Here is a 9,665-nt window from a genome sequence, read left to right as displayed (position 1 = left end):
TACACTTTCCTCACAAATTTCATTATATTACCTCATCTCTAGCCTTTTATCAACATAAAACAAGTATTCAATATCCTGTCACATCCCCGTGTCTCCGAACGGTCGTAACTTGCTCCCGCAGAGCCCGATTGGGGCGGATTTTTTTTTCAAATTTATTATTTTTTTTCAAATTTATTATCTCGACGAGATCTACGCGTTTAACTCCTTAAACCAAGAGAACTTGGAGGCAAAGTACCGTGAAAATACGAAAAGAGGAAAAAAAAAAGGGGTGCAACACGAGGCCTTCCCAGGAGGTCACCCATCCTAGTACTACTCTCGCCCAAGCACGCTTAACTGGGGAGTTCTGATGGGATCTGGTGCATTACTGCTAGAATGATCGCACCCATACACTTTCCTCAGAAATTTCATTATATTACCTCATCTCTAGCCTTTTTTCAACATAAAACAAGTTTTCAATATCCCGTCACATCCTCGTGTCTCCGAACAGTCGTAATTTGCTCCCGGAGAGTCCGATTGGAGCGGATTTTTTTTTTCAAATTTATTATCTCGACGAGATCTACGCGTTTAACTCATTAAACCAAAAGAATTTGGAGGCAAAGTACCGTGAAAAAACGAAAAAAAAAGAAAAAAAGGGGTGCAACACGAGGCCTTCCCAGGAGGTCACCCATCCTAGTACTACTCTCGCCCAAGCACGCTTATCTGCGGAGTTCTGATGGTATCCGGTGCATTAGTGCTGGAATGATCGCACCCATGCACTTTCCTCACAAATTTCATTATATTTCCTCATCTCTAGACTTTTTTCAACATAAAACAAGTTTTCAATATCCCGTCACATTCCCGTGTCTCCGAACGGTCTTAACTTGCTCCCGGAGAGTCCGATTGGGGCGGATTTTTTTTTTCAAATTTAATATCTCGACGAGATCTACGCGTTTAACTCATTAAACCAAGAGAATTTGGAGGCAAAGTTTCGTGAAAAAACGAAAAAAAGTAAAAAAGAAAAAAAGGGGTGCAACACGAGGCCTTCCCAGGAGGTCACCCATCCTAGTACTACTCTCGCCCATGCACGATTAACTGCGAAGTTCTGATGGGATCCGTTGCATTAGTGCTGGTATGATCGCACCCATGCACTTTCCTCACAAATTTCATTATATTACCTCATCTCTAGCCTTTTTTCAACATAAAACATGTTTTCAATATCCCGTCACGTCCTCGTGTCTCCGAACGGTCATAACTTGCTCCCGGAGAGTCCGATTGGGGTTTTTTTTTTTTTTTAAATTTATTATCTCGACGAGATCGATCTACGCGTTTAACTCATTAAACCAAGATAATTTGGAGGCAAAGTACCGTGAAAAAAAGAAAAAAAGGATTGCAACACGAGGCCTTCCCAGGAGATCACCCATCCTAGTTCTACTCTCGCCCAAGCACGCTTAACTGCGGAGTTCTGATGGGATCCGGTGCATTAGTGCTGGTATGATCGCACCCATATACTTTCCTCACAAATTTCATTATATTACCTCATCTCTAGCCTTTTATCAACATAAAACAAGTATTCAATATCCTGTCACATCCCCGTGTCTCCGAACGGTCGTAACTTGCTCCCGCAGAGCCCGATTGGGGCGGATTTTTTTTTCAAATTTATTATTTTTTTTTCAAATTTATTATCTCGACGAGATCTACGCGTTTAACTCCTTAAACCAAGAGAACTTGGATGCAAAGTACCGTGAAAATACGAAAAGAGGAAAAAAAAAGGGGTGCAACACGAGGCCTTCCCAGGAGGTCACCCATCCTAGTACTACTCTCGCCCAAGCACGCTTAACTGGGGAGTTCTGATGGGATCTGGTGCATTACTGCTGAAATGATCACACCCATACACTTTCCTCAGAAATTTCATTATATTACCTCATCTCTAGCCTTTTTTCAACATAAAACAAGTTTTCAATATCCCGTCACATCCTCGTGTCTCCGAACAGTCGTAATTTGCTCCCGGAGAGTCCGATTGGGGCGGATTTTTTTTTTCAAATTTATTATCTCGACGAGATCTACGCGTTTAACTCATTAAACCAAAAGAATTTGGAGGCAAAGTACCGTGAAAAAACGAAAAAAAATGAAAAAAAGGGGTGCAACACGAGGCCTTCCCAGGAGGTCACCCATCCTAGTACTACTCTCGCCCAAGCACGCTTATCTGCGGAGTTCTGATGGTATCCGGTGCATTAGTCTTTGGAATGATCGCACCCATGCACTTTCCTCACAAATTTCATTATATTTCCTCATCTCTAGACTTTTTTCAACATAAAACAAGTTTTCAATAACCCGTCACATCCCCGTGTCTCCGAACGGTCTTAACTTGCTCCCGGAGAGTCCGATTGGGGCGGATTGTTTTTTCAAATTTATTATCTCGACGAGATCTACGCGTTTAACTCATTAAACCAAGAGAATTTGGAGGCAAAGTTTCGTGAAAAAAACGAAAAAAAGAAAAAAAAGAAAAAAAAAGGGGTGCAACCCGAGGCCTTCCCAGGAGGTCACACATCCTAGTACTACTCTCGCCCATGCACGCTTAACTGCGGAGTTCTGATGGGATCCGTTGCATTAGTGCTGGTACGATCGCACCCATATACTTTCCTCACAAATTTCATTATATTACCTCATCTCTAGCCTTTTTTCAACATAAAACAAGTTTTCAATATCCCGTCACGTCCCCCGTCTCTCCGAACAATCGAATTTGCTCCGGAGAGTCCGATTGGGGCGGATTTTTTTTTCAAATTTATTAGCTCGACGAGATCTGTGCGTTTAAATCATTAAACCAAGAGAATTTGGAGGCAAAGTACCGTGAAAAAACGAAAAAAAGAAAAAAAGGGGTGCAACACGAGGCCTTCCCAGGAGGTCACCCGTCCAAGTACTACTCTCGCCCATGCACGCTTAACTGCGGAGTTCTGTTGGGATCCGGTGCATTAGTGCTGGTATGATCGCACCCATATACTTTTCTCACAAATTTCATTATATTACCTCATCTCTAGCCTTTTTTCAACATAAAACAAGTTTTCAATATCCCGTCACGTCCCCGTCTCTCCGAACGGTCGTAACTTGCTCCCGGAGAGTCCGATTGGGGCGGATTTTTTTTTCAAATTTATTAGCTCGACGAGATCTACGCGTTTAAATCATTAAACCAAGAGAATTTGGAGGCAAAGTACCGTGAAAAAACGAAAAAAAGAAAAAATGGGGTGCAACACGAGGCCTTCCCAGGAGGTCATCCATCCTAGTACTACTCTCGCCCAAGCACGCTTAACTGCGGAGTTCTGATGGGATCCGGTGCATTAGTGATGGTATGATCGCACCCATATACTTTCCTCACAAATTTCATTATATTACCTCATCTCTAGCCTTTTTTCAACATAAAACAAGTTTTCAATATCCCGTCACGTCCCCGTCTCTCCGAACGGTCGTAACTTGCTCCCGGAGAGTCCGATTAGGGCGGATTTCTTTTTCAAATTTATTAGCTCGACGAGATCTACGCGTTTAAATAATTAAACCAAGAGAATTTGGAGGCAAAGTACCGTGAAAAAACGAAAAAAAGAAAAAAAGGAGTGCAACACGAGGCATTCCCAGGAGGTCACCCATCCTAGTACTACTCTCGCCCAAGCACGCTTAACTGCGGAGTTCTGATGGGATCCGGTGCACTAGTGCTGGTATGATCGCACCCATATACTTTCCTCACAAATTTCATTATATTACCTCATCTCTAGCCTTTTTTCAACATAAAACAAGTTTTCAATATCCCGTCACGTCCCCGTCTCTCCGAACGGTCGTAACTTGCTCCCGGAGAGTCCGATTGGTGCGGATTTTTTTTTCAAATTTATTAGCTCGACGAGATCTACGCGTTTAAATCATTAAACCAAGAGAATTTGGAGGCAAAGTACCGTGATAAAACGAAAAAAAGAAAAAATAGGGGTGCAACACAAGGCCTTCCCAGGAGGTCACCCATCCTAGTACTACTCTCGCCCAAGCACGCTTAACTGCGGTGTTTTGATGGGATCCGGTGCATTAGTGCTGGTATGATCGCACCCATATAGTTTCCTCACAAATTTCATTATATTACCTCATCTCTAGCTTTTTTTAAACATAAAACAAGTTTTCAATATCTCGTCACGTCCCCGTCTCTCCGAACGTCGAATTTGCTCCCGAGAGTCCGATTGGGGCGGATTTTTTTTTCAAATTTATTAGCTCGACGAGATCTACGCGTTTAAATCATTAAACCAAGAGAATTTGGAGGCAAAGTACCGTGAAAAAAAGAAAAAAAGAAAAAAAAAAGGGGTGCAACACGAGGCCTTCCGAGGAGGTCACCCATCCTAGTACTACTCTCGCCCAAGCACGCTTAACTGCGGAGTTCTGATGGGATCCGGTGCATTAGTGCTGGTATGATCGCACCCATATACTTTCCTCACAAATTTCATTATATTACCTCATCTCTAGCCTTTTTTCAACATAAAACAAGTTTTCAATATCCCGTCACGTCCCCGTCTCTCCGAACGGTCGTAACTTGCTCCCGGAGAGTCCGATTGGGGCGGATTTTTTTATCAAATTTATTAGCTCGACGAGATCTACGCGTTTAAATAATTAAACCAAGAGAATTTGGAGGCAAAGTACCGTGAAAAAACGAAAAAAAGAAAAAAAGGAGTGCAACACGAGGCCTTCCCAGGAGGTCACCCATCCTAGTACTACTCTCGCCCAAGCACGCTTAATCATGGAGTTCGATGGGATCCGGTGCACTAGTGCTGGTATGATCGCACCCATATACTTTCCTCACAAATTTCATTATATTACCTCATCTCTAGCCTTTTTTCAACATAAAACAAGTTTTCAATATCCCGTCACGTCCCCGTCTCTCCGAACGGTCGAATTTGCTCCTGGGAGAGTCCGATTGGGGCGGATTTTTTTTTCAAATTTATTAGCTCGACGAGATCTACGCGTTTAAATCATTAAACCAAGAGAATTTGGAGGCAAAGTACCGTGAAAAAACGAAAAAAAGAAAAAATAGGGGTGCAACACGAGGCCTTCCCAGGAGGTCACCCATCCTAGTACTACTCTCGCCCAAGCACGCTTAATCTGCGGAGTTCGATGGGATCCGGTGCATTAGTGCTGGTATGATCGCACCCATATAGTTTCCTCACAAATTTCATTATATTACCTCATCTCTAGCTTTTTTTAAACATAAAACAAGTTTTCAATATCTCGTCACGTCCCCGTCTCTCCGAACGGTCGTAACTTGCTCCCGGAGAGTCCGATTGGGGCGGATTTTTTTTTCAAATTTATTAGCTCGACGAGATCTACGCGTTTAAATCATTAAACCAAGAGAATTTGGAGGCAAAGTACCGTGAAAAAAAGAAAAAAAGAAAAAAAGGATTGCAACACGAGGCCTTCCCAGGAGATCACCCATCCTAGTTCTACTCTCGCCCAAGCACGCTTAATCATGCGAGTTCGATGGGATCCGGTGCATTAGTGCTGGTATGATCGCACCCATATACTTTCCTCACAAATTTCATTATATTACCTCATCTCTAGCCTTTTATCAACATAAAACAAGTATTCAATATCCTGTCACATCCCCGTGTCTCCGAACGGTCGTAACTTGCTCCCGCAGAGCCCGATTGGGGCGGATTTTTTTTTCAAATTTATTATTTTTTTTTTCAAATTTATTATCTCGACGAGATCTACGCGTTTAACTCCTTAAACCAAGAGAACTTGGAGGCAAAGTACCGTGAAAATACGAAAAGAGGAAAAAAAAAGGGGTGCAACACGAGGCCTTCCCAGGAGGTCACCCATCCTAGTACTACTCTCGCCCAAGCACGCTTAACTGGGGAGTTCTGATGGGATCTGGTGCATTACTGCTGGAATGATCGCACCCATACACTTTCCTCAGAAATTTCATTATATTACCTCTTCTCTAGCCTTTTTTCAACATAAAACAAGTTTTCAATATCCCGTCACATCCTCGTGTCTCCGAACAGTCGTAATTTGCTCCCGGAGAGTCCGATTGGGGCGGATTTTTTTTTTCAAATTTATTATCTCGACGAGATCTACGCGTTTAACTCATTAAACCAAAAGAATTTGGAGGCAAAGTACCGTGAAAAAACGAAAAAAATGAAAAAAAGGGGTGCAACACGAGGCCTTCCCAGGAGGTCACCCATCCTAGTACTACTCTCGCCCAAGCACGCTTATCTGCGGAGTTCTGATGGTATCCGGTGCATTAGTGCTGGAATGATCGCACCCATGCACTTTCCTCACAAATTTCATTATATTTCCTCATCTCTAGACTTTTTTCAACATAAAACAAGTTTTCAATAACCCGTCACATCCCCGTGTCTCCGAACGGTCTTAACTTGCTCCCAGAGAGTCCGATTGGGGCGGATTTTTTTTTCAAATTTATTATCTCGACGAGATCTACGCGTTTAACTCATTAAACCAAGAGAATTTGGAGGCAAAGTTTCGTGAAAAAAACGAAAAAAAGAAAAAAAAGAAAAAAAAAAGGGGTGCAACACGAGGCCTTCCCAGGAAGTCACCCATCCTAGTACTACTCTCGCCCATGCACGCTTAACTGCGGAGTTCTGTTGGGATCCGGTGCATTAGTGCTGGTATGATCGCACCCATATACTTGCCTCACAAATTTCATTATATTACCTCATCTCTAGCCTTTTTTCAACATAAAACAAGTTTTCAATATCCCGTCACGTCCCCGTCTCTCCGAACGGTCGTAACTTGCTCCCGGAGAGTCCGATTGGGGCGGATTTTTTTTTCAAATTTATTAGCTCGACGAGATCTGTGCGTTTAAATCATTAAACCAAGAGAATTTGGAGGCAAAGTACCGTGAAAAAACGAATAAAAGAAAAAAAGGGGTGCAACACGAGGCCTTCCCGAGAGGTCATCCATCCTAGTACTACTCTCGCCCAAGCACGCTTAATCGCGGGAGTTCGATGGGATCCGGTGCATTAGTGCTGGTATGATCGCACCCATATACTTTCCTCACAAATTTCATTATATTACCTCATCTCTAGCCTTTTTTCAACATAAAACAAGTTTTCAATATCCCGTCACGTCCCCGTCTCTCCGAACGGTCGTAACTTGCTCCCGGAGAGTCCGATTAGGGCGGATTTCTTTTTCAAATTTATTAGCTCGACGAGATCTACGCGTTTAAATAATTAAACCAAGAGAATTTGGAGGCAAAGTACCGTGAAAAAAAAGAAAAAAAAAGGAGTGCAACACGAGGCCTTCCCAGGAGGTCACCCATCCTAGTACTACTCTCGCCCAAGCACGCTTAATCATGAGTTCGATGGGATCCGGTGCACTAGTGCTGGTATGATCGGACCCATATACTTTCCTCACAAATTTCATTATATTACCTCATCTCTAGCCTTTTTTCAACATAAAACAAGTTTTCAATATCCCGTCACGTCCCCGTCTCTCGAAACGGTCGTAACTTGCTCCCGGAGAGTCCGATTGGGGCGGATTTTTTTTTCAAATTTATTAGCTCGACGAGATCTACACGTTTAAATCATTAAACCAAGAGAATTTGGAGGCAAAGTACCGTGATAAAACGAAAAAAAGAAAAAATAGGGGTGCAACACGAGGCCTTCCCAGGAGGTCACCCATCCTAGTACTACTCTCGCCCAAGCACGCTTAACTGCGGAGTTCTGATGAGATCCGGTGCATTAGTGCTGGTATGATCGCACCCATATAGTTTCCTCACAAATTTCATTATATTACCTCATCTCTAGCTTTTTTTAAACATAAAACAAGTTTTCAATATCTCGTCACGTCCCCGTCTCTCCGAACGGTCGTAATTTGCTCCTGAGAGAGTCCGATTGGGGCGGATTTTTTTTTTTCAAATTTATTAGCTCGACGAGATCTACGCGTTTAAATCATTAAACCAAGAGAATTTGGAGGCAAAGTACTTGAAAAAAAAAAAAGAAAAAAAAAAGGGTGCAACACGAGGCCTTCCGAGGAGGTCACCCATCCTAGTACTACTCTCGCCCAAGCACGCTTAATCTGCGGAGTTCGATGGGATCCGGTGCATTAGTGCTGGTATGATCGCACCCATATACTTTCCTCACAAATTTCATTATATTACCTCATCTCTAGCCTTTTTTCAACATAAAACAAGTTTTCAATATCCCGTCACGTCCCCGTCTCTCCGAACGGTCGTAACTTGCTCCCGGAGAGTCCGATTGGGGCGGATTTTTTTTCAAATTTATTAGCTCGACGAGATCTACGCGTTTAAATAATTAAACCAAGAGAATTTGGAGGCAAAGTACCGTGAAAAAACGAAAAAAGAAAAAAGGAGTACAACACGAGGCCTTCCCAAGAGGTCACCCATCCTAGTACTACTCTCGCCCAAGCACGCTTAATCATGGAGTTCGATGGGATCCGGTGCACTAGTGCTGGTATGATCGCACCCATATACTTTCCTCACAAATTTCATTATATTACCTCATCTCTAGCCTTTTTTCAACATAAAACAAGTTTTCAATATCCCGTCACGTCCCCGTCTCTCCGAACGGCCGTAACTTGCTCCCGGAGAGTCCGATTGGGGCGGATTTTTTTTTCAAATTTATTAGCTCGACGAGATCTACGCGTTTAAATCATTAAACCAAGAGAATTTGGAGGCAAAGTACCGTGAAAAAACGAAAAAAAGGGGTGCAACACGAGGCCTTCCCAGGAGGTCACCCATCCTAGTACTACTCTCGCCCAAGCACGCTTAACTGCGGAGTTCTGATGGGATCCGGTGCATTAGTGCTGGTATGATCGCACCCATATAGTTTCCTCACAAATTTCATTATATTACCTCATCTCTAGCTTTTTTTAAACATAAAACAAGTTTTCAATATCTCGTCACGTCCCCGTCTCTCCGAACGGTCGTAACTTGCTCCCGGAGAGTCCGATTGGGGCGGATTTTTTTTCAAATTTATTAGCTCGACGAGATCTACGCGTTTAAATCATTAAACCAAGAGAATTTGGAGGCAAAGTACCGTGAAAAAAAGAAAAAAAAGAAAAAAAAATAGGGGTGCAACACGAGGCCTTCCCAGGAGGTCACCCATCCTAGTACTACTCTCGCCCAAGCACGCTTAACTGCGGAGTTCTGATGGGATCCGGTGCATTAGTGCTGGTATGATCGCACCCATATAGTTTCCTCACAAATTTCATTATATTACCTCATCTCTAGCTTTTTTTAAACATAAAACAAGTTTTCAATATCTCGTCACGTCCCCGTCTCTCCGAACGGTCGTAACTTGCTCCCGGAGAGTCCGATTGGGGCGGATTTTTTTTTCAAATTTATTAGCTCGACGAGATCTACGCGTTTAAATCATTAAACCAAGAGAATTTGGAGGCAAAGTACCGTGAAAAAAAAGGGGTGCAACACGAGGCCTTCCGAGGAGGTCACCCATCCTAGTACTACTCTCGCCCAAGCACGCTTAACTGCGGAGTTCTGATGGGATCCGGTGCATTAGTGCTGGTATGATCGCACCCATATACTTTCCTCACAAATTTCATTATATTACCTCATCTCTAGCCTTTTTTCAACATAAAACAAGTTTTCAATATCCCGTCACGTCCCCGTCTCTCCGAACGGTCGTAACTTGCTCCCGGAGAGTCCGATTGGGGCGGATTTTTTTTTC

At 43.0% G+C, this 9,665-nt stretch overlaps 24 non-coding genes and 2 pseudogenes across 24 annotated transcripts; all 26 read right to left on the bottom strand.

Annotated features, from left to right (window-relative positions):
- Positions 1–265: 265 nt before the first annotated feature.
- On the bottom strand, positions 266–384 carry LOC141638708 (5S ribosomal RNA). The gene has a single exon (XR_012542198.1). It is a non-coding gene; the product is annotated as a 5S ribosomal RNA (ribosomal RNA).
- Positions 385–631: 247 nt separating this feature from the next.
- On the bottom strand, positions 632–750 carry LOC141638844 (5S ribosomal RNA). The gene has a single exon (XR_012542269.1). It is a non-coding gene; the product is annotated as a 5S ribosomal RNA (ribosomal RNA).
- Positions 751–1,003: 253 nt separating this feature from the next.
- On the bottom strand, positions 1,004–1,122 carry LOC141638845 (5S ribosomal RNA). Its single transcript, XR_012542270.1, has one exon. It is a non-coding gene; the product is annotated as a 5S ribosomal RNA (ribosomal RNA).
- Positions 1,123–1,363: 241 nt separating this feature from the next.
- LOC141638848 (5S ribosomal RNA) lies at positions 1,364–1,482 on the bottom strand. The gene has a single exon (XR_012542273.1). It is a non-coding gene; the product is annotated as a 5S ribosomal RNA (ribosomal RNA).
- A 266-nt stretch (positions 1,483–1,748) lies between these two features.
- On the bottom strand, positions 1,749–1,867 carry LOC141638713 (5S ribosomal RNA). The gene has a single exon (XR_012542203.1). It is a non-coding gene; the product is annotated as a 5S ribosomal RNA (ribosomal RNA).
- A 247-nt stretch (positions 1,868–2,114) lies between these two features.
- On the bottom strand, positions 2,115–2,234 carry LOC141638734 (5S ribosomal RNA). The gene has a single exon (XR_012542224.1). It is a non-coding gene; the product is annotated as a 5S ribosomal RNA (ribosomal RNA).
- A 256-nt stretch (positions 2,235–2,490) lies between these two features.
- Positions 2,491–2,609, bottom strand: LOC141638707 (5S ribosomal RNA). The gene has a single exon (XR_012542197.1). It is a non-coding gene; the product is annotated as a 5S ribosomal RNA (ribosomal RNA).
- Positions 2,610–2,852: 243 nt separating this feature from the next.
- LOC141638836 (5S ribosomal RNA) lies at positions 2,853–2,971 on the bottom strand. The gene has a single exon (XR_012542261.1). It is a non-coding gene; the product is annotated as a 5S ribosomal RNA (ribosomal RNA).
- A 244-nt stretch (positions 2,972–3,215) lies between these two features.
- LOC141638830 (5S ribosomal RNA) lies at positions 3,216–3,334 on the bottom strand. The gene has a single exon (XR_012542256.1). It is a non-coding gene; the product is annotated as a 5S ribosomal RNA (ribosomal RNA).
- Positions 3,335–3,578: 244 nt separating this feature from the next.
- LOC141638815 (5S ribosomal RNA) lies at positions 3,579–3,697 on the bottom strand. Its single transcript, XR_012542242.1, has one exon. It is a non-coding gene; the product is annotated as a 5S ribosomal RNA (ribosomal RNA).
- A 245-nt stretch (positions 3,698–3,942) lies between these two features.
- LOC141638847 (5S ribosomal RNA) lies at positions 3,943–4,061 on the bottom strand. Its single transcript, XR_012542272.1, has one exon. It is a non-coding gene; the product is annotated as a 5S ribosomal RNA (ribosomal RNA).
- Positions 4,062–4,305: 244 nt separating this feature from the next.
- On the bottom strand, positions 4,306–4,424 carry LOC141638818 (5S ribosomal RNA). Its single transcript, XR_012542244.1, has one exon. It is a non-coding gene; the product is annotated as a 5S ribosomal RNA (ribosomal RNA).
- Positions 4,425–4,668: 244 nt separating this feature from the next.
- On the bottom strand, positions 4,669–4,786 carry LOC141638722 (5S ribosomal RNA). The gene has a single exon (XR_012542212.1). It is a non-coding gene; the product is annotated as a 5S ribosomal RNA (ribosomal RNA).
- Positions 4,787–5,031: 245 nt separating this feature from the next.
- LOC141638697 (5S ribosomal RNA) lies at positions 5,032–5,150 on the bottom strand. The gene has a single exon (XR_012542188.1). It is a non-coding gene; the product is annotated as a 5S ribosomal RNA (ribosomal RNA).
- A 244-nt stretch (positions 5,151–5,394) lies between these two features.
- LOC141638804 (5S ribosomal RNA) lies at positions 5,395–5,513 on the bottom strand (annotated as a pseudogene).
- A 267-nt stretch (positions 5,514–5,780) lies between these two features.
- Positions 5,781–5,899, bottom strand: LOC141638699 (5S ribosomal RNA). The gene has a single exon (XR_012542190.1). It is a non-coding gene; the product is annotated as a 5S ribosomal RNA (ribosomal RNA).
- A 246-nt stretch (positions 5,900–6,145) lies between these two features.
- LOC141638843 (5S ribosomal RNA) lies at positions 6,146–6,264 on the bottom strand. Its single transcript, XR_012542268.1, has one exon. It is a non-coding gene; the product is annotated as a 5S ribosomal RNA (ribosomal RNA).
- Positions 6,265–6,521: 257 nt separating this feature from the next.
- Positions 6,522–6,640, bottom strand: LOC141638831 (5S ribosomal RNA). Its single transcript, XR_012542257.1, has one exon. It is a non-coding gene; the product is annotated as a 5S ribosomal RNA (ribosomal RNA).
- Positions 6,641–6,884: 244 nt separating this feature from the next.
- Positions 6,885–7,003, bottom strand: LOC141638735 (5S ribosomal RNA). The gene has a single exon (XR_012542225.1). It is a non-coding gene; the product is annotated as a 5S ribosomal RNA (ribosomal RNA).
- A 239-nt stretch (positions 7,004–7,242) lies between these two features.
- LOC141638789 (5S ribosomal RNA) lies at positions 7,243–7,359 on the bottom strand (annotated as a pseudogene).
- Positions 7,360–7,604: 245 nt separating this feature from the next.
- LOC141638780 (5S ribosomal RNA) lies at positions 7,605–7,723 on the bottom strand. Its single transcript, XR_012542232.1, has one exon. It is a non-coding gene; the product is annotated as a 5S ribosomal RNA (ribosomal RNA).
- Positions 7,724–7,968: 245 nt separating this feature from the next.
- LOC141638712 (5S ribosomal RNA) lies at positions 7,969–8,087 on the bottom strand. Its single transcript, XR_012542202.1, has one exon. It is a non-coding gene; the product is annotated as a 5S ribosomal RNA (ribosomal RNA).
- A 241-nt stretch (positions 8,088–8,328) lies between these two features.
- LOC141638733 (5S ribosomal RNA) lies at positions 8,329–8,446 on the bottom strand. Its single transcript, XR_012542223.1, has one exon. It is a non-coding gene; the product is annotated as a 5S ribosomal RNA (ribosomal RNA).
- A 236-nt stretch (positions 8,447–8,682) lies between these two features.
- Positions 8,683–8,801, bottom strand: LOC141638846 (5S ribosomal RNA). The gene has a single exon (XR_012542271.1). It is a non-coding gene; the product is annotated as a 5S ribosomal RNA (ribosomal RNA).
- Positions 8,802–9,049: 248 nt separating this feature from the next.
- Positions 9,050–9,168, bottom strand: LOC141638835 (5S ribosomal RNA). The gene has a single exon (XR_012542260.1). It is a non-coding gene; the product is annotated as a 5S ribosomal RNA (ribosomal RNA).
- A 229-nt stretch (positions 9,169–9,397) lies between these two features.
- LOC141638816 (5S ribosomal RNA) lies at positions 9,398–9,516 on the bottom strand. The gene has a single exon (XR_012542243.1). It is a non-coding gene; the product is annotated as a 5S ribosomal RNA (ribosomal RNA).
- Between the last annotated feature and the right edge of the window lie 149 nt (positions 9,517–9,665).

The sequence above is a fragment of the Silene latifolia genome, unplaced genomic scaffold (genome assembly GCF_048544455.1).
Source record: "Silene latifolia isolate original U9 population unplaced genomic scaffold, ASM4854445v1 scaffold_215, whole genome shotgun sequence".
Classification (NCBI taxonomy): domain Eukaryota; kingdom Viridiplantae; phylum Streptophyta; class Magnoliopsida; order Caryophyllales; family Caryophyllaceae; genus Silene; species Silene latifolia.
This window is presented reverse-complemented; position numbering and strand designations above follow the sequence as displayed.